This window comes from Neofelis nebulosa, chromosome 17 (genome assembly GCF_028018385.1).
Source record: "Neofelis nebulosa isolate mNeoNeb1 chromosome 17, mNeoNeb1.pri, whole genome shotgun sequence".
Classification (NCBI taxonomy): Eukaryota; Metazoa; Chordata; class Mammalia; order Carnivora; family Felidae; genus Neofelis; species Neofelis nebulosa.
Window position 1 is genome coordinate 47,445,295 of NC_080798.1, and position 27,329 is coordinate 47,472,623.

The following is a 27,329-nucleotide window of genomic DNA, read 5'->3' on the forward strand; positions in this document are numbered from 1 at the left end:
AGCTGTATTAAAAAAAAAAATGAATGAAGTAGAACAGCCAAAATCTTTCCATTCTTTCCGCTCTTCTCTGCAGCTTTCTGCCCAGGGATAGAGATCCCTCTTAGAGCTGCGACTGAACAGCATGAGGGTGCCACCCTCCCCTGCCCTGAGAAAGGGTCAGGGTTACAAAAGTAGCCAGCCCTACATTACAGGCTTCTGAAATGCACTGTCGGAGTTAGTGACAGGGGAGCTGCCTTACCTCTGGGGCTACAGCAGTGCAGTGAGCTTTAGTGGATCAATACTTTAGTCTTGTCATGCTAATTGCTCATTGGTTGACATTCATGATCCTTCCTTGCTCCCTCCCTATGTAAACTCTTTACAGCTGGAACAGCGAGATGCAAAAATCCTGAACCTTCAAAGCCAGCTCCTGCAGAAGAGAGAGGGCCTGGCAGCTGAGGTATGGTGCTCCCTCATTTTCTTGCTCCCCTTTAAAAAGCTTCATGTGTGCCTGCATGTGGTCGTGTGATGGGGAGACGCACGAAGAAATGCCCGGGGTACCTCTCTGCAACACGTAAATGGTATTACCTTTTCAGAACAAAACAATATCTCCTCCCCTTCCGCTCCTCCCCCTCCCCCTAAAAAAAAGAAAAAAACAGAAAAATACCCACCCCTTCTATGAGTTTGGTTGCAACCCTTCTGTTTTGGTGAATGTGTCACCCTGCACCAGCTCACAATGAACATGCACCTGCACTGTCCTCTGCTCCCAGACTAGGGCATGTCAGACTGAGCTGACATGGGTGTGCGTGCTTGTGCATGTGCGTGTGTGTGTGTGTGTGTTTGTATGTGTGATCACGCCTACCATATTGGCTTCCTGTCCCTGGAACATCAGCTTTTCTAGCTGGCTGAGCCTGTCCCCACAACCAGTGTTGTCACTGAGACCACCCCAACTCCTACCCTGTAAGCTTCAGGCCTGTGCTATGCATGCAGGGTTTTTGTTAAGCCGTTTAGTATTAATTGATTTTTTTCCATTTTTTTTTCTTTCTTTCCCTGGGCGGGTCAATAGCTGGATGCTTCAGGAGCAGAGGATCTATCAACTGCAGACCAAGCATAGGGAGACGCAGGCAGACCTGGAACAGAAACCCAGCCAGCGCCAGCCGCTCCAACAGTACTTGGTGGCCAGAGAGTCGGCAGCAGGAAGCATGAGGCAGGAAATGACCCAATCCTTGAGGTCTGGTAAGTTTCCTCACTTTTGGAAAGTGAGGCAAATGATAACCAAGTTTTTCTTTCCTTACTCAAAAGAGTCAGCCGCATTTCTGCTAAATGAGCTAAAGATCAAACTCTGGATGCCCCCAGCAGAACTGGGAGGGTGTAGGGGCTTGTAAGGGAGTTTGCGGGATAGATGAGGGCTAACCATACTCCGGTCCTAAGGTGAGCCGCTGCAGCCAAGCAGATGTCCTGGGTATCGATCCGTGCCTCCTGATATTGATTTCCTCTTGGGGCCAAGAATGGGGTGGACCTACAAAGGACAAGAGGAGAACCCGACACCCTCCCAGAGGGCCGGGCAGCCCTAATCGGTGATAACAGTGTTAAGTGGTCAGCCTGGAGATGAGGTTTGCTCAGATCTATTGATCTGCGCTCTCCTGGGATATAAATCCTTCTGAATTTGCTTCCGTGGATATAAATATTTATAATTAAAATAGCCTGGAAGCCTCTTTCAGGCACAGGGAGAGTGGCCCATCCTGGGGTAGGTGTGATATCAGTCTCTGCCATCTCCCTACTTTGTATGCTCTTCCCACTCTCGCATCTGTTTATACATCTCTGCTTTCTCTTCTGAACCCTATTTTTCTCACCCTCTGAGTGACAGGCACAATGTCTCAGACTATCAGAAGCCAGGAAAAATCTATTCTTTCTGAATGCAGTCTCCAGCTGAGGAGGGAGTGCCGCTACCCCCCCAGTCAGTGCTCTACAGTTTCATGTGCAGTCAGGAGTCTGGACTCAGAAAGGAATGGGCTGTTTGGGGGGGAATAAGGGGAAGACTTCTTCAGTTGTTGCTTTGTTCTTGCTTTCATTGAGGCATCAGATTGGCTCCAATAACAAACAGCTTTATAACGCAAATGTGTTAACCAATGCCAAGATGCTGTGTTGACTCGCAGTTAAATCTAGAAGAAAAATTTGAAGGTCCTCATACTCCTGTTTCTCAGCACCTCATAAATCTAAGCTCACATGAAGTAAACAGAGCATCCCTTACCCAAGAGAATGGAAAAAGAAAGGAGCCTGAGGACTTATTCAGAGGCAGAGCCCTTGAAGCCAGTTGAAAAGACCAAGACCATTGACCAAAGCTTTCTCCACTGCAAGGACAACCTTATAAAGGATAGGAACCATTAGACTTAAGTTGTTGTTTTTTTTTAATTTGGGTAGTAGGGAGAATGGTTTTAGAAGTCATTTACCATGCTTCATAAACCTACCGTGTGCTTCACTGTCCAGGATACAAATCTGTTCACCCTGAATCCATCATTTGCTTTGGTATCCAGGATACAATCTTTTTGGTTTTGGAATTTCTGTTTCTGTCAGGTGTCTGCCCTGCTTCAGTGCTTACCTCTGGAACTGTGTGTCTTTGTGTGTCTGCCCTCAGCAGGTTTCATTAATTTATAATTGATGCCCACAAAACTGTTTAAGGACTTCTGGATCTTATTCTTGTTGAGGGAGTGTGTTAGTGGGGATGTATGTACTGTCTAAGATGTGGGGGAAATTCATTGGGTTTTTCTTCTCTTCATTTCAGAATGTGTAGTCACTCCGGTCCATTTATGTGAGTTGATAAATGTATGTCTGTGTATCTCTGTGCAGGTGACTGTACCTGGGAAGCCATGACCATGAGCTGGTTAGAGTGGTACCCCATGTTTCTCTTCCTTCTGCATTAACTGTATCTTTCCCAGATGCATATTAAGCTTTGCTCTTTTTTTTCTTTGTATTCAGAGGCAGTAGTTTCTGAACTCAAATTTAGCTCATTTGTCTCTTTTAGCAAATGATTGAGGGTTAGGGACTATTCCAATTGGCAGTCAAGGGTCAGTATTTTGGACTCCATTTGGCTTAGATAATTTATACAGAATAAGTCTAACAGGTATAATCACCAACAGCCTTGACTTAAGAATGCTTCTAAGCATACTTGAGTTTGAAAAATACTTCAAGCTAAAAATGGAAGAATGTTCTGGTTGGTAACTTGTATGCTTCTGTGGTAATGGAGAGAATTGGAATGCAATTCTCTTTGTTTGATTTATATGGCGACACTCAGAATGTGAAAGGTGTATTTTACTGCAGAAATAAACTTTCAACGTTGACTTAAAGAATAGAAGACCCAGGCCAGTACTTACATCCTTTGCTAGTTTTAATGAAAAGCATAATAAATGAGAATAGAATTTTTTTAGGAAGAAAAGTCCTGAGATAGGTGTCTTTCTCCCATTGTTTGCAATATTTGTCAACATGTGCTTACGTGATTCCTATGAAGAACAAGCTTATTTGGAGAAAGTGATCTAAATCTTAGAATTGAATGCACTCCACTAATTAAATGTGTTTTCTTGTGATCTTAGTGCCACTAAATCTAAATAGTGCATACATAAATTCATTGCTGTCTTGCACTACAGTTCCTACAGGTCATATTTGAAAGCCTGTTACCAGCCATAGGGAAATGATACTATGGAATAATCCAGTGGCTTAGGATAGCAAGTTCAATGTTTTCAGTCTTGTAAGAATTTAACTCCTATGTTACAGATATATGTCATATGCTACATCTGTCTTTTATATTTTACACATACAGATATATTTTTCAATCCCATTTGTCTAAAAGATTCTATATTCAAAAAATTTTAATACAAGGATAAAACATTTCACTGTTATTTCTACATTCATAACATAAAATATAATGACATATTTGATCCTAAGAGCAAACTTATGAGATAAGTTAAAGCGAGAGTCATTGCCTCCATTTTACCAATAATAAACAAGCACAAGGTGACACACATATTAGTATCAGACTTGGGGCTATGACCTGGTCATATGGATCAGGCTATGGATCCCTGGTCAGGTATTCTCTCCTACGTTATGAGATGCCTCCATTAATATTTGATAAAATTTTAGCATATTCTGTACTTGCAGCACGTATCCAACCATTGAAATGCAGGTAAGACAAATGTTGATTGATATTAAATGATCATTAGCATTCTGCTCATGCAGGAAAAGGGAGTAAGTAAGTATTTCAGGCATCTTTCTTTGGCCTTTATCACCCACAACTGGCTACAGAGTCTAACGCCATGACAGACCGTCCTTGTTAGACTTAGAAATTTTGTGAGTTATTTATATGCCTAATCAATAGTTTTGTTCCCCAGGAACACGTCCCTATGAAAACATAGTGAGTATATATTACTCACTGCATTTCACAGAACTGACACGCATATATTTAGTCTTCATACCAGCAACATTTGCTTGTAAAGAAACATGTATAGGGCAGATCTGAGTGTCTCAGTTGGTTAAGCATCTCTTTATTTGGGCTCAGATCATGATCTCAATGATTCATGGGTTCAAGCCCCACATTGAACTCTTTGCTGACAGTGCGGAGCCTGCATGGTATTCTCTCCCTCTCTCTGCCCCCTCCCACTTGTGCACTCGCTTGTGCTCTCTCTATCAAAATAAATAAATAAATAAACATTTTTTAATAAATAAATAGTATGTATAATTTGAAACATCAAGATAAAGTGCTCAAAGTCAAACATAAACTTTTTGTTTTCCTGAAAGAACCACTGTCCTTTCCCCAGTCTTCTTACTAATTCAGGCGTTCTTAACTTTTTCTGTGTCATGGACCCTATTTCTAGACTGCCATAGCCCTGAAGCCTATGGACCTCTTCTCAGAGTAATACTTTTAAATGTCTGAAATAAAATACATAGAATCCATGAGAAACCAATTTATATTGAGATTGAGTTATCAAAAGATTAAAATCATTGAAATTATTAAAATTAATTTCTGATATGACCATATGTGTAATTTTTATTAAAATGTTGATATAGTCCAGGAGTAGAACTGTAATTGTAATTTTTGGATGAATAAGGTCCAGTGCTATAATTTTAAGGAGTAGTGAACATTAGGGATGTTTTGAAATTGCCTAAAATATATGGTATGGATGTGATATGAAAACAGCTAGGATTTTTGTTGGTGACATTGTCACTGGGACCATTAATATTACTGTGTTTTGTTTCCTGCAGTTATAATTGAAGGAAATGCTAAATGTGGTTCAATATTAGTGAAAGTAAAGGTGCTTTTTTTTTTGGTCCCATCCAAGTTTACGGACCCACGGAACTCTATCCATAGATTTATTAGGAATCCATGGATGCCAGGTTAAAAAACCCTACTTTAGATACTTCCTACTCATTTTTCAAAACTCTACTTAAGCATCATTTCTTCTAAGGAATTTCACCAGCCTTCTCCCAGGAGGAATAAACTGCCACTTTTCTGTGCCTTAAGAGCACCCTCACCTCTCTAACACTTAGCACTCCACAGGATTCATATCAATTTACTTGTCTCTCCCTCTTAAAGAGTGCACATTCTTGAGGGCATGGCTCATGGCTTATTACCACCACCTACCACAATGTCTGGCACATAACAGAAGTGCACTAGATATTAAAAAGGAGGAGGAAGGAAAATTCAAAGACAAGGAAGCTATACATCACAGAAAATTAAAATTAATAAAAAATTAAAGTTGGTAGGTTGAATGTTTGCTTGAGTCACATTTTCCATCATGGCACCTTCATATGCCAGGCAGTAAAGATGGCTACAGGGACCCTGTTCTACTTCCCTCTTAGTGCAACTCTTAAGTAATAGCTTCCTAAAAATAATAATCCTGTATTAAGTATATAATAATGAAAATATCCCAGTTTCAGACCCAGTTTTTAGGTTTTTGTTAGTCCAGAAAAGGGAAAGTCAGAATGGACATGGAGATAGAGGGCTTTCTTCACAAACTGAGACTTTAGGGCTTTCTCAGTCAAATTTAAAGAACCAGGGAAAATGGTTTTTATTTTAAGGCACATATACAAATGTGTAAATTCTCCCTAAAACTCTACGTATTTGAAATGATTATGAAAATTTCCTTGAAAAATAGAGCATGAGTAATAAAAGCCTCTTAAGTTCTCAATACAAATGCTTTGTGTAGTATAAGCATAGACGCTTATACATAGGAAGGTACACTTTGAGACATGCCCGCAACTTCTTAATATTAATGTCACATAAAATCAGAATTTATTCATGCATATTGACATAATTTCATATGCAACTCTTGCTTCCCAGTAATAAATACTTTCTGTTTCTAACCAAATGAATGGATATTCACATATCAATGTGAGGCTGCATATTTCTTGGGTACAAGTTGATTTTGATCTACAATGGACTTGTTTATTACAGGAGGAAGAGAATAGACATCAAAATGAAGATAAAATTGGAAGACAATTTATAGCCATTTTTATTGTCTAGTCTTCCATTCAATAGTCTTTTGCTTGAGTGCATGTTGAACCTAAGTCATTGATTAGTAGTTCAATGGGTTTCAATACACCTCTATAGAATATCTTATTGAAATACACTAGTCAACCACAAATTTAGATTATAAAATTGAATCTTATTTAATATAAAGTCATAATTTCTTGTCTTGGGTAAAGCTCATTTCACCCCATCAGTTAATAAGACACTGATCCCTGTGCACTGCATGTATCCTACAAGTGGTATCTTATCAGGCTCAGTGGTGAGTGTCCACGGAGGAGATGCTTAAATATCCTGTGAACCTAACCTTGTTTCAGTATTCACTTACCTTCATCCACTGAAGCAGAAAGTTGAAAAAGAAGTGCTGAATCCTCCATTCCCAAACAGAATGTTGGTGGAGGAAAAAAGCAACATTGGATAATGACTGTGATGATAGATAGGGAGAAGTAGCTTGCATTGGAGCTATGTGCCAAAGAATTGATCTCAAAGCATCAATCCATATTTGAGCCTCCTCACCTTTTGAAAGGAAGTCCCTCCATAGTCTTAATTGATATTCTTGTTGCTACGTTTCTAAAGGTCCTTTGCTTATTGCATGCTTTTCTACTTGTTACATACCTGCTTCTCCTGATTTTATCATTCTTCTCTTTGGTTATTATCATTCTCATTCCTACTCTTCTTACTCTTTTGAAACATCTTTTATTTTTAGTCAATTGTTGCCCCAAATTTACTGATTTGCCATATAACCCTTAACTTCTTCAGAAGAAAATTCTACATAAATCAAAATAAGGTGAGGAATATGTTTACCAGGCAGGCAAACTGCTCTCAATACATATAGGAAAACATATGCTAAGACTTATTTTGCAAATAAATATAGACATTCATAGCTGGTATGATGACATTAGAGTTACAGCAAGAATCTGATATTTATAATCACCCTTACCTTATGCAACACAGTAGACATCTTTCCCAGGAAGAAATGAAAATATGATTCTGGAAAAGCAATTCAAATAAGGAGAACAGGAAAGAGAGCTTAAATAATATACTACACTTTATAAAAATAAAAACTTACTTTTAAAAAAAAAAGAAGGACCTAGGCAAATTAATTGTTAACAGAATCATAGCTTGAAATAAAGAGATTGCATAAGGCAATTTGCTTCGGAATTTAACAATCAATAGATATTATTTTCAGTAATCCATATTTTAAAGATTTGAAAATTGAAACTATTTTCAAAACAGAAAAAAAAAGGTGTTCTCAGTAATTATCAACTATTAAAATGTAACCTCTGTGCCTAATAATATAATGACTCAAATGTGCAGAGAGAAAAACTGAACGGATGTAGGGGATAATGGAGCCAAGAGCAGGAGGCAGCTTTAGGGATGGATAAAGGACAAATCATTCCAGACAAATGTGATCACTCTTTTAAATCGCATTACGAGATTAATGGATGAAGGGAATGCACTAGAGGTAATATATATGGATTTTACTAAAGCATTTGATACACTGCTCCATGAATTTCCACTTACAAAATTAATTCAAATTGGGTAGAATATGTGCATGGTCACATAGATTGAAAATTGGCTGAAGGACCATAAACAAGGAGTAATGACAAATGGTGATCCCTCACATTTAGGTGGGAGACTGTCCAGTGCATCCCTGAGGACTGATTCCCACTTTGGTATAATAGAACCACCTCACTAATGATCTCAAGAAGGGGAAGGAAATTATAGAATTCACAGATTTCAACATAAGAAGTGTCACAAACCAAGACACAATTAGAGAACAAAAAATAGTTAAAAATAAAAGTAGAGAGTAAAGTTAAACAGGGGTGATACTTAACCTCTTTTCCTGACTAAAAGAAGAGCAAAGGATTGCTGGGAAAATAATAGTTAAAATGCTGATTGGGGAAAGTGCACTTACTATCATTAAATAGAATAGTCCTTTATTCAGTGAGAGTCTGAAATCTATTCTCCTGTGTTCTCCAAATTTTAATTCTTCTAAAGAATTCTCAGGAATTCTGAAGGAGCAAAAGAGATAGATTTATAAAGAAAAAACTTAATTATATAGACTTACATGCATTAATATTGGGGTATCAGTAATTTTCCCAAATATTTGATAAGTACAGAGAAAATAATCACCTTGAAGAAACTTCATCTTTTTATAAGAGTTTTCCTGATACAAATGTCCCCAAGTACCATTTTGATAACTGCCAGGACAACCTTACTATTGTTTCTGATGTTGTTGTTGTTGGAACTGTTAAAACCATATAAAATGTCATTGTTTAGAAACAGAATTAACTCTTAAAAAGTGAACTGAATAAAATTTGATATTTGTTTTACAGAGAGCAGGGTCTTAATTATAATTAAAAGCCTTTTACATTAACCATTTCATTAAATCTTCTTGGCCATCCTAGGAGATAGGTATTATCATCCCTGATTTATTGATGTGGAAACTAAGGCTCAGAGAGGATAAATGACTTGTCTAAGGTTATGCCATTAACAAACAACAGAGTGAGTGCTAAAGCTCCAATTTTATGGACAACTTGTCTTGCAGTCTTTCTACTAAAACCACAGTTTCCCATGTTTGTGCCATGAAAGACACTCTCTCAGAAACATATACCAGGGTCTGACCTTGACTTTGATTGTTCATCTTGTGATGAATCAGCTAGTGTGATGAAAGTGATGTAGCATGGGGCACCTAGGTGGCTCAGTGGTTAAGAGTCTGACTTCAGCTCAGGTCATGATCTCATGTTCATGAGTTCTAGCCCTGCATCAGTCTCCACGCTGATACCATGGAGTCTGCTTGGGATTCTGTCTCTCCCTCTCTCTCTGTCCCTCCTCTCTTACTCTTTCTCTCAAAATAAATGTATAAATTAAAGAAATATTTCAGAAAGTGATCTAGTATGGAATCTGGGACGTGAAAGGCACTTAATAATGTTTATCTCCTTTTCTTTTCTTTTCACCCCATTTGTAATTTCTTCACTTAGCAAACAGTTATCAAACACCTAATAAGGATGGGCACTGTCTGGCTATGCACACCTTAATTCTTCTTCTTAGTCAACTTAATTCTTCCTCTTAAGCTCAGGTATCCAAATTAGACTAAAAACTCCATGAGAGAAGACCCTGTGTCTGACCATTCACTGCAGTGTCCCCAACATCTAGCACATAACTTCCGGAGTTAGACAGAAAACATCTAATCTCACTCCTCCAAAGGTCCCCTGAGCTTTGACCAGGCTCATGTGCTTGCTTATTTTCTTCACATAGCATGAAGTAAAATGGCCCAAGACCTCCAGCACATACTAAAAGTGGAAGAGAAGTCCTGGATAGAATCATGAGGAAGCTAGACTATGAATGAACTTGTCAAGCTGTTTTTATTTCCCTTCTACCAAACCACCCCTGTGGCCTCTATAGCCCTGTCTGACAAGGTAACCACCATGCTAAAGAACTTGGCTACTGAGACACCCTTTGCTGAAGGGTAGGAGACAGATGTTCTGCTTCTATACATTGTCCAGCCTCTCTACAAAAAGCTCCATAGAGGAGTAATAGAGCCTACCTCTCCGCAGCTTCTGGACAACCTGCTTTCTGGTAAATTTGGAATGAGAATAGAATATGGAAAGCCCAGATTATAGAAAGCTTGGCATTCATTTGGTGAATAGGTCAATCATAAGGGCATGTCAAGCGGCATGTTCCTCAGGTAGTAATGCACAACATGGAAGTCCCCATGCATAAGACTGTGGCCGGGGTAAAGACCTGACCTGGGCCATCCTGTACTGCTGTGTATATGGCTATCACACCCCTACATCTACTCAATTCCTACCCTTAACCCAACTCTGCCTGGAAATGTATATTACAGATATATATAATAAATTAGTTACATTATTTTCAGAAAGAATATCTTTGTCATTCCCAACCTTCTTCTTCCACATTAGGCTTATTGCATTGGGTGAGTGCACCTGAAGTCTTCAGTGAGGTGTCAGGTGTAATTTAGCACTGGGAGATGAATTATGGGATTGCCCTTTAGGAAAAGGCTGGGAGCTCATCCCTGCCTGTCAAATAGGTCCCTGCCTTATAGCGAACTCTGCAGGTAAATGAATCAGTATTTGGCGTATCAGCATTTCATAGAGCCTCCATGCTAATGTCTTTTTGAAATGAAACCGAGAAAGCTGTTAACCTCAGTTAGCCGAGTGTCCCCTCTGTGACCGGGATAAATCATCAATGTAGAGGCTGAGAACTCTGTTCTTACTGCTTTGGGGAATGAGAGCCAGGGCTGTGGAGAAGCCAATGGAAGGATCCTCTGGACCTCAGAAAACTAAGTAAGGATTTTTATCTCCCCTAAAGAGAGAAATAAATATTACTTCTCCTCACCTCCTGCTTTGGCCTTTCTAAAAGGATTTTTGAATAATTTGATTCACTTAGATGGCATATCCTTACTTATCCTTCTTTCCAAGCCTTTGATCTCTTCTTCTTCAGTGAAGTCCCCCCAAAATATTTATATTTTATTGTAGTATATATGTCTAAATATCTATGTATATAAATACATATGAAAAATATAATACAAAACAATATATTGTTTTGTAATAATACATGATAATATAACATAATACATATTAAATATATATTTGAACTTCTGGAATCTCTCACAGTGGAAAACCTGGTCTTAACTGCCAGAGTAGCAATGGTCAGCTGACTATTCCCTGCTATTCTGACCCTTCTATACTACTTCTTGAATTTTTTTCCAGAGTTCAGTTTCGAACATCCATACACAATCCTCACATCAACCGTGCAATGCCATTGTTTCTGCTTTCACATTTGAAGAAACTGGGGTGCAGAGAAGTTAAGGAAGTTGCAAAACTTAGGATAACCCAGAACTTCTGTCCTCTGTTCCTTAGTCATTAGCTGCTGTGCAACCATCAGTGGCCAGTCACGGTGCCAGAATTCTCCCCACTAACAAGCCAGTGCGAACAAAAGGTTCGTGACCTAGGTTTGCAGACTGCTTTTTGCCCTGAAGAGTCTTGACCGCTTCTTCCTCCAGCTGTCCCAAAGGGGAGGCTATTTGATTACTTCATGCATCCTCAGCCCTTGGTGTTTACAGTCAACTGTGTGATTGCTTTTATTAGTTCCAGGGTGCATGTGATTCTCCTTTTCACTTTGCATGCTTGAGCTATACCTGAACTAGAAGAGGACAAGGTGCCTCAAGTTAAGTAAGGCCCATGACATTGAGTATTAAAGAGGAGTGTGGAGCAAGATGCTAGGAGGATTCTCCACCAGCAGGAAAACAAAATAGGTTAAGTGCATTGCAAGATTTTTAGAACACTTATGGATTCAAGATAAAATATACTCTCTAAAATGTCTTCTGTCCTAGAAAAAAATTAAAAACATAAATTATAAAATGGCAATGGAATGCCCATAACATTTAACTGTTATGATTGGAAAAGAAACTTTCTTGCTTACTCCTACCAGTCTTTGGTTGGAGGGTGAAGGGACCAGAGTGGGAAGGAAACTGGCTTCAGAGTTCAGTGATTGATGGGATGTGAAATACAAAAGTTTGAGGACCACCATAAGATGCAGCATTTTACTGCCAGAAGATCATTAAAAACAAAACAAAACAAACAAAAAACAGAAGTAAGAGGCATCTGGGTGACTCAGTCAGTTTAGTGTCTGACTTTAGCTCAGGTCATGATCTTGCGGTTCATGGGTTCGACCCCTGCCTGCTGGGGGAGCCTGCTTTGGATTCTGTGTCTCCATTTCTCTCTGCCCCTCTCTCTCTCTGTCTCTCTGTCTCTCTGTCTCTCTCTCTCTCTCTCTCTCTCTCACACACACACACACACACACACTCTCTCTCTCTCTCTCTGTATCAAAAATAAATAAACATTAAAAAAGACAGAAGTAAAACCAATGAATCACTTAAGTAGTAATTAGTAAAAGTTTATTGTACACACATCAAAAATATAGTTGATAAACCAGGAGCACTCAAACCAAAACATGGAATTATGCTGAGAGGTATATTGTTATAGAACAACTTGTATAGTACAAGGCAGTGAGTGTTTATGCTTTACAGTGATAGGTTACAATATTAGAATTTTCTTAAAGGGAATTGGTTAGTGGTTACTTCATATCATTTGTGAAGAACTTTTTATATTTCACTTAGGATTTTCAGTGGCATAAGCAAGAAGTGACCCAGGTCAGATTAACCTCATTTGTTTTGCAAAATAAATTAAATTAAGCTTTGCTTGTCTAACTAACTGGTTTTGTCTGCTCAGGGTATTTTCAGGTCTGGTCCCTGTATTTAATTTTAACAATTCTCCCCTTTTGGTCATGCTCTCTGAGCGCAGTAGCATTATCCTCAGTTACCACTGTTGATACAGTCAGGTCTAAGAATCACATATTCTGTTTCCATTAGAAGAGTTGCCAGCCTGGAGGGTCTTGAAGTCTTCATCATTTATGTATTTATTGTTGATTTCTTCCAGTTGCCCGATCCTTTTAGATACCAGTTGGCATGCAACTGGCTGCCAACAGGTATTTAAAACACTCGAAAGTATACACCTCACTAGGTTAATGTCATGACTGAGAAGAACAATAGGATTGAAAAATTCCCCAGAGCAAAGATTCCCAGGAGTCAAGGTTTAACCAACTAAAGAGGTCTATGAAAGAAATGTCACTTATTTGATAAAAATTTTTATCTGGTCTTTCCATTCCTCTGGATTTGGGCTAACAATTTCTGACTTGTCAACATTAAAACAACATTTTTGGGGGGTGCCTATACCATATTATGGTTGATAAATGATTGATTTCTTTTCCAGTGGTGCCCTGAATATTGGTCTTTCCAATAAGTGAAACTGTTATTTACTTTACATTATGGGATTATGGAAGCATTGCACTTACGTACTTATTTTTCATTGAACCAGTGTACAGGTTTAGGCATTTCCTTGAAGATAATAATTATAAGGGTATCATTGTCATTACCTAATTTTAAATTCTGTGTCAATATATATAGAAGTGTATGCTACTTCCTCTGAGTTAGATACAGAGTGAGCAGGGGTGCCTGGGTGGCTCAGTCAGTTAAGCATCTGACTTCAGCTCAGATCATGATCTCACAGTCTGTGAGTTCAAGTTCCGTGTCAGGCTCTATGCTGATAGCTCAGAGCCTGGAGCCTGCTTCAGATTCTGTATCTCCCTCTCTTTCTGCCCCTCCCCTGCTTGCACTATGTCTCTCTCTCTCTCTCTCTCTCTCTCTCTCTCTCTCTCTCCTCTCTCTCTCTCTTAAAAATAAACATTAAAAAATTTTTTTTAACATTTTTTTCCCTAATTATAGCACATGCACCTCGTTTTTGAGTGGTCCATCCTATTTTGAAGTACCACTGAAAATAAACCCTTTCAGTTTGTACTGCTTGAAGAACATTTAGGGTATCTTTAAAGCTTTTCTCAGTAGTCACAGAAATATTAATAAGTGATTTTTCTAATTCATTAACTCCCAATTGAGGAAAACATTCTTACAAACATATGAAACTAGGGCTTTTTGAACAATAGGATTTGGAAACTCACGGGAAGCTCAAGTTACTTTATGTATAAATTATTTTAAATTTAAAATCTGGCTAGCACTCAAGGAGTCATATTTAGTCCTTTGGGGTACAAGATTATCCTAAACCACAGTATCCAGACCATTTGGGGCGGGGGGGGGAACCTTTATATATTTTATTACCATAGAGGATGAATAACCCAGTAGGATTAAGAGGGAGAGTTAGGTCAGGTGTACAGCCTGGTGATTCAACAATTCTATGCATTATGCAATGCTCACCTTATCTGTTTTATTTTTGGAGCAGTAATTTTGGTTGAATACAAAACATTGTGAATCAAAAAAGAGAGAGAGGGTAGATCCCATGATGAACCAATTAGGAGCAATGTGGATATTATTGTTTTTCTTTGCCATATAGGCATCAGCACATTCCCATCTTGAATGACTGTGGTTTAAATCTGGATAGAAATTTGGTTTACATTTGGATAGGAACAAAAAACATTCTTATGAATTTGGTTTAGCAGTCTATATGTACTATATCATGGTTGATAAATGATTGATTTCTTTTCTAGTGGTGCCCTGAATATTGGTCTATCAAATAAGTGAAACTGTTATTTACTTTACATTATGGGATTATGGAAGCATTGCACTTACCTACTTATTTTTCATTGAACCAGTGTACAGGTTTAGGCATTTCTTTCATGATATAATTAAGGGTATCATTGTCATTATCTGATTTTAAATCTGCATCAATACATATAGAAGTCCACTCTTCTTCATCTAAGTCAAATATAGAGTGAGTAGGGATGCCTGGGTGTCTTGGCAAAGCATTTGACTTTGGCTCAGGTCATGATCTCACAGTGTGTGAGTTGAAGCCTGCATCGGGCTCTGTGCTGGCAACTCAGAGCCTGGAACCTGCTTCGGATTCTGTGTCTCCCTCTCTCTCTGCCCCTCCCCTGCTCGCTCACACACACACACATACTCTCTCTCTCTCTCTCTCTCTCTCTCTCTCTCTCTCTCTCTTTCTCTCGCTGTCAAAAAATGACTAAACATTTAAAAAAAATGAAGAGTGAGTCGGAAACACTGCCCCACATGAAGATCTAATACCATTAAGGTTTTCTATACATAGTGACAAGATACCAGCCATGAAGTTTACAGTGGTTATAGCCAGCCCTTAGCCTCTAAGCCTTCTTCCCAATTCCATATTAATTGGCCATAAGTATTAGTTGAGTGGCCAAGGGAAAAATACCAGACTTTTCCATAAAGCTGTTTTCCTGAATTAGTCCTTCCAGGCATGTACAGGAGATGATTATAATATTAATTGGGTGTCTTCCTGTGCATTTAAATGGCTGAATAACCAAAAATCACTTTTACTAGTAAAAGAAGGTATTTGTTTGATGGTGGACCTTAGCGAATGTTCAGTCTAGATAAAGAAAATTCCCAACATAAAGAAAACCAGAAATTTTAACATTTTGAGTTAGTTTGCAAGATAGTAATAACACAACAATTGTTATAAAATTAAATCTTGAAAATAAATGATGAATTCTGCAAATCTTTTCAGTGATCTTGGGCAAAAGTCCATATCATGCTGTCATCTGCTGTAGGGAAAGACTTTTTCCTGGAAATCTTTAATTTTAAGTCAGTTGCAGGTTGACAAGTCCAAGAGTCGGTGGGAGCTCTCTTTAAATGAGAAACATGGATCCAAGGTTCAATACCCTGTAATTTAGCTGCTGTGTAAGAAGTGAAAAGAACCTATTATAGCCCTTTCCATCAAGAGTCAAGTGCTGTTTTTCCCTGATGTTCCTCCCAGAATACCCAGTCTCCAGGTTCCAATATATGGGGTACTTACTTATTGAAAGTAAGTTTTTTTTTTTTTTTAATTTTTTTTTCAACGTTTTTTATTTATTTTTGGGACAGAGAGAGACAGAGCATGAACGGGGGAGGGGCAGAGAGAGAGGGAGACACAGAATCGGAAACAGGCTCCAGGCTCCGAGCCATCAGCCCAGAGCCTGACGCGGGGCTCGAACTCACGGACCGCGAGATCGTGACCTGGCTGAAGTCGGACGCTTAACCGACTGCGCCACCCAGGCGCCCCTGAAAGTAAGTTTTTGAATATTGTATTAGTGGTTTACAGTATTTGGTCATATCAGAATTTACAAGGGCAAAATGTGCTTGGGCTTCTATCTTTAAGGGCATGAGCCACCCGTGATGATTTCATAAGGTATCAATTTATGCTTCCCAAAAGGTGTTGACTGTAAAGTCACAAGAGCTAAGGGTAACACTTTAGGCCATGGTAATCTTGTGGTTTCAGTCAGTTTTGCCAATATCAATTTCAGAGTACCATTGGTATATTCAACTTTCCCTGAGACTGAGGATGATAGGAACAATAACAGTGCCACAATGTTTGAATAACCTTGTTTAATTGTTTTATAACCTGTCCAGAAAAGTTAGCCCCTTGATTACTTGAAATTTCATTTGGAACTCCTCATAGTGAGAAAACATTTTCTGATAATTTCTTTGCCAAAGCAAGCTCAGCTTTACAACAGGGGAAAATTTCTACCCATCTAGAAAACAGACATATCATTACAAATACATATTAATAACCCATAGAAAGAGGCAATTGAATTAAGTCCAATTGTAAATGTTCAAACAGTCTGGATAGTGGGGTAGCAACCCCTGGACTAGTTCAGTAATTTTACCTGGGTTATTTACAGCTTAAACTCTGATTATAAATCTTTTATGACAATTTAGAACAATCGTTCCACGAATATTTTTTTCATAATTTGGATGGTTTTCTCAAATCCATGATAGGTAGTCATGTGAAGTGCTCACAAGAGTGGCAATTTGAGAGATTCAGGAAGCCCCAGACAGCTGTTCTGACTTTCTCAGAGTCTTTTGCTGTTGGTGTTAAATTTACATCCTTCTTGGTGCCATTTTTGTTTTTCAGTATTTCACACAATTTTTGTATGTTACACAAATTGTCCTAAGTAACCAGATTTGGATCTGTCTTACAAAGTTCATTTAAAGTACAGAGTTTTCTTATGTGGATCCTGAGAAACTCAACAGAAACCAATGGGGGAGGGGAAGGAAAAAAAAAAAGAGGTTAGATTGGGAGAGAGCCAAAGCATAAGAGTCTCTTAAAAACTGAGAACAAACTGAGGGTTGATGGGGGGTGGGAGGGAGGGGAGGGTGGGTGATGGGTATTGAGGAGGGCATCTTTTGGGATGAGCGCTGGGTGTTGTATGGAAACCAGTTTGACAATAAACTTCATATATTGAAGAAAAAAAAGTACAGAGTTTTGGTACATTAGGAATTTCTTGAGTAACAGCCTTAGCATGAACCTCAGCCATAGCATTTCTTTGATATTCAGAGTCTGATCGGTGGGTATGAGCCTCAATTTTGCTAACAGCTATTTGTGAAAATAATAACAGCAGAAAGAAGATAAGCAACCTGAGGTCCATTTTTTATGAGCATGCCATTTGATATTCAAAATATTCCGTTTCTCAAGTGTACCAAAGGCATAGACCACTCCAAAAATATACCTGCTATCTGTGTAGATATTTGCAGTTTTTCCTTTTGCTAGTTCACAAGGTTGAGTGAGTGCAAATAATTCTGCAGGTTGGGCTGAGTTAAGTTGAGAAAGATCTCTTCTTTCTAATAATTCATACTGAGTAGTTAGAGCATACCCAGTTTGATATTTCCCTTCAGAACCTTTGGCATAAGAGCCATCAACATAGAGTACTAAGTCTAGATTGGCTAATTTAGAATTTCTTATAAATCTAATCTAGGAGTCAGATTTTGACAGACCGAGTCTACACAGTTATGTGCTTCTCCTTTGTCAGGGAAAGGTAGAAGGTACCAGGGTTTAAGGAGTTGCATCAAAGAATGTATAGCTTTGAGGGAGACAGGAGTAGAATGTGATGTTAGTCTACTAATTAAGAATTTCTGGGGTGCCTGGGTGGTTCAGTCAGTTAAGCATCTGACTTCAGCTCAGGTCATGATCTCACCGTCTGTTTTCAAGCTCCGTGTCTAGCTCTGTGCAGACAGCTCAGAGCCTGGAGCCTGGTTCAGATTCTGTGTCTCCCTCTCTCTCTGCCCCTCCCCCGCTTGTGTTCTGTATGTCTCTCTCCTCTCAAAAATAAATAAGCATTAAAAGAAATTTAAAAAAAATAATTTCTCAGTGCATTCAGTGTTTAGCAAACTTTCTACAGCATGAGAAATTTGAAGACTTAATACACTTCCTTGAACAAGTTCTAAAGAGGATTCTACAATTTTAGCAGCTGCAGCAACTACCTTTAAACAATGTGATTATGCCCTGGATAGCAGGGCATTGTAAGACCATAACAAACTATGGTCTATTTTTCCTCCATGTTCTTGTGTAAGGACTCCCAAAGTCTGTTACATTCATGAACAGTATAAAAAGCTTGTTATAGTCAGGAATCCCCAATACAGAAGGATCTTGTAAGGCTTGTTTGATTTCAGTAAAGTCTTCCTCATAATTTGTTTCCCAAGGAACAGTTTCTAAATGTTCCTTCCAGTCAGTTCTTGGAGTGAAGAGGCCATAAGGAAAAATTAGGGACTCAAGATTGGCAATATCTTGCAAGTCCAAAGAGTCCTCTAAGTTGTCCTTTAGCCTTAGGTCTTGGGTAGTTTTGGATGGAACTTATTCTTTCCAGAGACAGAATTATTCCTTTTGCTGATAAATCATAATCAAGGTAATGTACTTTTTGTTGTAAAAACTGAAGTTTATCTGTAGGGGACTGGTGGCTTTTAGAAGCTAGCTGTTGCGATAGATATTTTGAGTTAGTTCCTGAGTTCTCTCTGGTTGAGGAGCAAAGAAGTAAGCCATCTACATACTGAATCAAGCTAGAGTTTCTGGAAAGTTGTAGTGTACTTAATTCCTAATGTCACACTTGTGAGAAATATGAAGGGGCCTCAGTAAATCCTTGAGTGAATATACTATCCAAGTATACTGGTGATTTTTCCAAGAGAAAGCTAACAAATACTAACTTTCCTTATCTACTGGGATGCTAAAGAAAGCAAAACATAGAGTTAGAACTGTAAACCATTTAGATGAGTGGGAATATTTGACAGCAGAGTTTTTGGGTCGGGTACCACAGGAAACCTTGGAATACAGTTGTATTTGTAGCCCTAAGATCTCATACAAATCTACACCCTCAGCCATGGGGCTTTTTTTTTCATGGGTATATAGTTGCAAGGACTGATACAAGAGATAATTAGTTCCTAATGTATTGAATCTTCTAAAATGGGGGTAAGCCCTTGTATGACTCCAGGTTTTAAAGATGTTGGGGCAATTTTGGAAGCAGTTTAGAAGGATGAATCTGAATTTTGTTATGTTTGTACCAAATATGTTTAAGTAATCTCTTAGTTTTTTCTAATTTATCATCCTTTCTTTTTCTTCCTTTTTTTTTTTTTAAATTGAAGTGTACAATGTTATATTAGTTTCAGGTCTACAGCCATCAGTTTGTTCTCTGTATTTATGGGTCAGTTTCTGCTTTTTGTTTGTTTGTTCATTTGTTTTGTTTTTTAGATTCCACATGTAATTTAAATCGTATGGTATTCGGCTTTATCTGTCTGAATTATTTCACATAGCATAATACCTTCTAGGTTTATCCATGTTGTTGCAGATGTCAAAATCTCATTCTTTTTTATGACTAATTTTCCATTATATATATGTCACATCTTTTTTACCCATTCACCTATTGATAGACACTGGGTTGCTTTCACATCTTGGTTATTGTAAATAATGCAATAACATAGGGGTGCATATACGCTATAATAAACATAGGGGTGCATGTATCTTTTCAAATTAGTGTTTTTGTTTTCTTTGGGTAAACACCCAGTAGTGGAATTGCTGGATCATATGGTATTTCAATTTTTAGTTTTGTTTTAAGTAGGCTTCACACCCAGCCAGAGCCCAATGCAGTAGTTGAACTCATAACCCTGAGATCAAGAACTAAGCTGAGATTAAGAGTCAGACACTCAGCCAACTGAGCTACCAGGTGCCCCTCTATTTTTAATTTTTTGAGGAATCTCCACACTATTTTCCTGATCAAAATTTTAATAGTTCCACACTCTTAATTGTTCCCATATCTGTGAAAGAAGAGGACCATAGAATGTTAGGGAGTGTGGAGAGGTATACAATGTTTATGTCCTCAATTTGGGCCTGGAGAGCACATTATGTTTCAGGGTCTTTTGAGTCTGGAAATTCCAGTGTTGTTTCTCCTGAGGCAAAATTTATTTGGCCTCCTAATCTGGAAAGTAGACCTCTTCCTAGGAGATTTATAGGAGCAGTTTCCCATAATAGACAAGGTTTTCAGAGAAGGGACCAAGGTTAACAGTGTCAGTTCTGATAAAGGAACCCTTTGATTTTGATTGGACACAGCCACCACCAAAACATTTTAATTACTCTAAGGAAGTTCTTGATGTATCATGATGGAGTTTAAAGTCACACTAGCACAATACAGATTTCTCCATTTATTTTAAGTTTTATTTTACCCTGATGATTTATAGGAATTACTAGGAGTAGCTTACTAGGCAATTCCTCCAAGCCCTGATGGTTGAATGTTCCCTCTAGATGGATAACTAGGTTGTTTGAAGGGACAGTCCCTTTTCCAATGTCCCTTCTGTTTGCAGTATCAACAGGTATCTTTGTCAACAGGGGAAAAATTAGTTCTAAGATTTGTTGAGGCCCCTATAGTTGCTGTAAGTGTAGGATCATGAGCTTATTTGCTTGATGACTTCCACCATTGAAAAATTCTTTCAAAATACTCATCAAGATGTTGGAGCTCAGAAAGGGGAGTGATCTCCCATTCTAATTTATGCTTCTTTAATAAATCATTAAGCTCAGAGCAAAGCCCATTAACAAAATGAGCAGACAAGGCAATATTAGCTTCAGAGTCTCTGAGACCAGAATGCTGTCTAAATATTTCTTCTAAACAGATTTGAAAGTCTGCAACTGATTCATCCCTTTTGTGTTTACAAGATTGTATTATAACTCAATCAATATTCACAGGAAAAACACTCATATGGCTTCATGGAGCAATTAACCTAATTTTCTTTCTCTTTTTTTTCATCTTTTGAGGCATGTGTGATGGTGTCCTCAAAGTCTTTAGAGAAGTCTTTCCTCTTTTCCTCCTTTAGAGGAGTCTGCTGCATGGAGCCACCTTTGGGCATCTCCTGGACTTAACACCATGTGAACAAATTGGTACAAATCAGGGAGCCCAGGGTCATAAACTCCAAGAAGAATCCTAAATTCTTCTCTATATTTAGTTTGATCCTTCTTAGGGTCTTGAAAATCCTTTATAATGGCTAGGAGTTCAGCTCAAGATCATAGCTTAAATTCTGCTGTAGCTGGGACTCTTGGTTCCTGGGAAGGTCTTACTCTCGATGTCATCAAATAGTTAAATTAATTTTTTCCTCTCCTCCATATCAAAGAAGTTGTATCCAGACAGGAACTTCAAAGCCTTATCTAAAGAAACTCCCAAGGATCTCTCAAGATGACATAGTTGAGAAAAGAGTTGGGAATAGAGCAGGTGGATGCTATGGGTAAATGGCTGAACAAGAATGCCTCAAACATAGATTACACCTGTCCTGTTTGCTCACCACATGTTTCTAATTGGATTTGCACAAGGTGAATTTATGGCTCTTTTTTTTTAAGATTTATTTATTTAAATAATCTCTACACCCAGTATGAGGCTAGAACTCACAATCCCCAGATCAAGAGTCACTTTCTCTTCCAACTGAGCCAACCAGACACTCCTATGGCTCATCTTAAGGACTGGCTTTACTTGGGAATTTGTGTTGAGGTAAAAAAATGTTCATCACATTTCATATAACAATGTAAACACACCTGCTTGTTAATAAACACTTAAATAAGTCCCTTTAAGTATACCAATTGAAGGGGGGCCTGGGTGTCTCAGTTGGTTAAGCACCTAACTCTTGATCTCAGCTCAGGTCTTGATCTCAGAATTGTGACTTTAAGCCCTGCATTGGGCCACGCTGGGCGCCAAGCCTACTTAAAAAATACTAACAAAATAATGTGATAGGTTTGTAATGTTTAGGTTGAGCTAATCTCATCTACCTATGAAATCATAAATAAATCTTTCATTTTTCTATCTTACTACTTACAAAACTATGCCCTCCTAGTGTATAATCAAAATTTATTTATAATGGAGAACCTCAAGAATGGAAGAGTTGTAAGTTTGAAACATATCACGTCAGTACTATCTTAGAGGCCTAATGCCATTGTTACAACCACATCACTTTCATCTCTTCCTCCATAAACTTACTAGACGTGGCTAACTAACACCTCCTAAATAACCAGAGGACAGAAATTAATCATAGCTCTATAACAATTTAAGATTACCAGGAGAATTTTTCCATGATTCTATTAGGATGGAGAAACAAAAATGGGTTTCTTGCTCTTTCAATGTGTAACCAAGAAAACAAAGCACTTCAGGTATTTACAAGAGGGAATTTAATGCAGGGGATTACATAGGGGACCTGAGACAGCATTAGGGGTGGGACAGTTAACAACAGCAGGAAGCCACTACCCTCCTGCAGAGACAAAAGGAAGAGATGATGCTCTCAGAGTCCAGGGACCTGGGTAACCTCATGGGAACTGAAATCATGTCAAGCCTATGGAGTAGAGCTGAAGGTACAAAGGAGACACAGTTGCTGCTGGAATCCAGCCCAAAGCAGAGGGAGGGGAAATGTGCCTAGTTCCTCCTTCCACACTCCATTCCCCTTCCAGCTCTTCTCACTTGGTCAAATCTAGCTGGTAGCTAGTTGACTTTGGAGCCTAGAAATGCAACCTACAGGGGTTCAGCTCCCAACTGCACAGAGCAGAACAAGAAAAGAATGAGCAATGGAAGCGAACACAAACAGAAAACAACCCAGAAACTAAACAGAAGCCTCTCCATAGATGAAGACCTACACTTCTGTCTTTAGTAATTATAAAGTTGTGCCTCTCAGCTATCCATTGAGTTCTTGAGTTCTTTCCATCGTTAGTTAGGTTGGTTATGTCAGTACATTGTCATCTTTAATGCATATCAATGGATGATAAACATTACTAGACTCTGTAGGAAATATAAAGAACTAAAACACAGGATCCCTAATTAGATGTAATTTACTCTTACATTTACCTCCCTGAAAGAGGTAAATTCTAAAAGAGGAGGTAAGAGGTTTCCCGGAGAGGAGATAAGAAGAGTGTTTTAGGTAGAGGGAATAGCCTAAAGAAATGGTAAGAACATTTTGCATAGCATGCAAATCTCCTTAGCTAGAATCGATTCTGAATGGGCTTGGGTGACAAAGAAATGAGTAGAAAATTTTGGAGGACTTTAAATTTGATCAATAGAGAACACAGTAAAATTTTTCTTGTGAAAAAATGGTGTTGAGTTTTGCTGAGGCCAGAAAGAGTACTAGAAAGCCATTGGTATAATCTAGTCACAAGGTAGAGAACCAAGTGTTTGACTGTGAAAAGGCATCATAGTGTGGTCACTAAGAGCATAGGTGTTGAAGCAAGACTTCCTGGGTTCAAATCTCAGTTCTGCCACATACTAACTCCTTCTCTGGGAGACAAAGATATAACAGTACTTACCTTGCAGGGTTCTAAGCATCAATTTTGTGCCTGACACATGATAAATGTTAGCTATTATTGAAATCATATTAGAGGATGAGCTTACCAAGAAGGAAAGGAGAAAGAGTAAAATGCCCTTCAGGCAGCTCCAATGTATATTTGGAATCTTTTGTAATCCAAATTGTAGTTGAAATCAGTATGAATGCATAAAATTTACTGCACGAGTGAGTCCAGAGAAAGGAAAAACAGAGAGCCCAGGATGGACAGAGGAGACAATAGAAAAAGCAGTCAGAGAAATAATAAGAGAATTCTGTGGACCAGCATATTAAAACCTCAGAGAATAATAAAGCCTTACAAAACAATGGTCGCTCAGCAGGATATTGAAAACCCTGGATGGATGTCTTCTGTTCACTTTGCTGAGTTGGTTCTCTGCTTGCTCTGGCCTAGGCATTACCATCATTTTTGCACATTGCAGCATTTTAAACAGCATTACTAGAGTAAGAGCCAATCACAATGTTGTATAAATGCCTGTCGTCAGTGAGCATTAGAAAACTAAGTGATACATTTTTTGTCCACAGGGAGTTGAGTGTACATCTCTAAATCTTCCAAGGGGACTAATTTGGCGATGACAAGAACACATTTTTTCATAGGGTACCAGATCTCCGTTGGCTGGTACCAATTTTCTTGCTTCCCACTGGAGGCTGAAAACAATAAGGAGATGTAGCTCACAATGTGAAGCCATTACCAACATCCATGAAACAGCCAACATTACTGCAAATGGCCTGGCATCAGCCTGATACCAGCTCTAGCTGAGGCTGCATATCCATATGACACATGTTCATTATGGCTGGCTTGGAGGAAATGGTGGAGTGTCTCTTGGGGATGGAGATAAGAAAAGGAGTTAAGAAAGAGAGATGGGAGGGGCGCCTGAGTGGCGCAGTTGGCTCAGTCTGCTAAGCTCACAGTTTGTGGGTTCAAGCCTCACATCAGGCTCTGTGGTGACAGCTCAGAGCCTGGAGCCTGCTCCAGTTTGTGTCTCCTTCTCTGTTTGTCCTACCCGGCTTGTCCTCTCTCTTTGCCTCTCAAAAATAAATTAAAAATGTTAAGTTAAAAAAAAAGAGAGAGAGAGAGATGGGAGGGCAAATTTTCACTGTAGGATTTTGTGGTTCAATTTCTATTACTGCCTAAAGAATGGGTATGTAGAAGTCCAATTGGTAGCAGCTCAGAGAATGCACCTTTCTGTTTCTTTTTCAAGTCCTTTAGCAGTAGGGTTAAAGTGCTTAGAGGGACAGAGGCCACTAGGAATATGACAGGAGCTGTAATCTTACCAAGGGGATCAAAGATGCTGGGTTTTGCAGGCCATGAGGCTGTGTATCATGACAAGAGATAGTCATTTCATTATTTTCCTCAAATGTCTTTTGGTTCTTTGTGTTCATCACATAAGCCAACAATTAATTGTTTGAATAAAAGCCCAGCAATTGTTTAGTTTCTCTTTTAATTAAGGAGAACCATGTACTTTATCCTCCAAACTTTCTTTTTTTTTTTTTTAAATTTTTTTTTTAATGTTTTTTTTTTTTTTTTTTTTTTTTTTTTTGGGACAGAGAGAGACAGAGCATGAACGGGGGAGGGGCAGAGAGAGAGGGAGACACAGAATCGGAAACAGGCTCCAGGCTCCGAGCCATCAGCCCAGAGCCTGACGCGGGGCTCGAACTCACGGACCGCGAGATCGTGACCTGGCTGAAGTCGGACGCTTAACCGACTGCGCCACCCAGGCGCCCCTATCCTCCAAACTTTCTATTGAAAGGGGATACAAAGAAAACTTTCACTGAGACAATAGCTATCAAGTGGATCTGTCCCAAACTGTTTGGAATATGTAATCATCCTACTTATAACACATTTCAAAATCTTTTTAGTTCGCATAGCATAGTCATTAAGGGCACAGACAAGCAAGATTCACTAAGTTTAGTCCCAGCTCTACTGGCAACTAGCTCTGTGACCTTGACAAGTCACTTAACTTCTCGGCAGTTCAATATCCTCATCAGTGAAATTAGACATGATAATTGTTCCTACATCCCAGGGTCAAAGTACCAACTGGTTAATTAATATGTGGGCAGGCACTTAAAGCAATTGCTTGTGGATAGTGTGAGCTGAGTGCTTATTGTTCTTGGGTCATTTGGTTGGTTGGTTTGTTGGTTGGTTTTGGTTTTGGTTCGTGTTATCTTAGACTCTCAAGGGTAAGGAACCTGATCTCACAGACCTGACACACCTACTACCTTCTTTCTCCTTGCCTTTACATGGATGGGCATTTTGCAAGGGTTTTTTGAATGAATAACAGAAAAAAGAAGGAATGCATAGGAAGAAAGGAGCATTACAATCCTTTACTTTCTCATTTTTTCTTGATTTTTTTATTCTGTTACTATTTTTAGGTTACTTTGAAGCACAAGGACACTGATACCCTCTGAAAAAGTCTTTCGAATGCCTATTCTAGCCTTTACTATACCTTGAATCCCTTGGTTTTGAGCTTTCCTGTCATTATCTGGCCCATAACCAACACTGGCCTCTCCCTACCATCTGCTTTTCCACCTGCCTGCCTGTCGTAAGCTGTTAGAACTTGTGGGAGGAAGTTACATCTTGTCAAGTAATATTAATTTTGTCAATTAGCACTGTTGCTACCACCTCAACCAGACTTATTAGCCATCCTTTTATTCACTCTCTTTCATATTCCCCAAACATATCCTCTTTCCCATCCCTCATACTTGCAACCCACTCAGCCACACCTCTCTCTCATGAGGCTACCTGCTTTGTGCTTTATTGAAATGAGATTCTCTAAAATGAACTCCTTCAACTTCCTCCTTCCATATTCAAATGATATAAAATCCCTCCTATTATCTTTTTTGCCTGGCTCAGAGGGAAAATTGTCCCAGCTTCTTTCTGAGGCTAATTCTTCTCTCTCTGTCTGGATCCCAATCCATCCTTTTTCCTTCCAGGGCTCTGCTCCAACAGTTATCCTGCTCTGTTTTGTTTTTTCAGTTCTCTCAAATCCTTTATTCCTTCCCCTTAGTATATTAACATGCTCATGTATTTATCTACCTTAAAACAGAAAGAACAATAAAAATTCTCTTATCTTTCTCCTTCTGTTCATTACCAAACCTGTCAAAAGAATATTAGCCTCTTTCACCCCCTTCATCATTCCCAAACCCTTCCAAGATGATCTCTCATACCCCTAGTTTGAAACTGTCCTCTTTTAAGTTATCATTGGCAATTAATCCCTCTAGCCAATGACTATTTCTGGGTCCTTGACCTCTTCAGCCTCCCTACAGCATTTTATGTTGCTGATCACCCTCTCTTTCATGCATTACATTCTCTGGCTTCCCTGACTTGGGTTGATCTTGGTTGCCCTCTGCCTCTCTAGCTTGTCTTTGCCTCTCTCATCTCCCACCCCTAAACAGAGGTGCTCCCCCAATGTTCAGCTCTTCTCTTTATGCTCACCCATCTTCATTGTTGACCTCAACCATTTCCAGGCCTTTGATATCTCCTCAGTGCAGATGGCCCCAGACCTATACTCACAGCCCAACAGACCTCTCATGCTGCAGGTCCACATTTCCAGAATTCTGCTGGACTTCTCCATTTACTAAAATCCAGACTCTTCTTCTCAACACATTCTCCCAAACCAATTATACCTCCTGGGTTTCCCATCTCTGGTACTAGCCTCTCCATCCTTCCAT

The 27,329-nt window shown here is 38.9% G+C and overlaps 1 long non-coding RNA gene across 1 annotated transcript in view; it reads left to right on the top strand.

Moving 5' to 3' along the window:
• Nucleotides 1-234: 234 nt before the first annotated feature.
• LOC131499364 (uncharacterized) overlaps nt 235-27,329 on the top strand; it is a 36,775-nt gene continuing 9,680 nt past the window's right edge. Inside the window, exons 1-2 of the long non-coding RNA XR_009255826.1 lie at nt 235-436; nt 1,043-1,212. This is a non-coding gene — a long non-coding RNA (uncharacterized LOC131499364). The remainder of the gene's footprint in view (nt 437-1,042; nt 1,213-27,329) is intronic.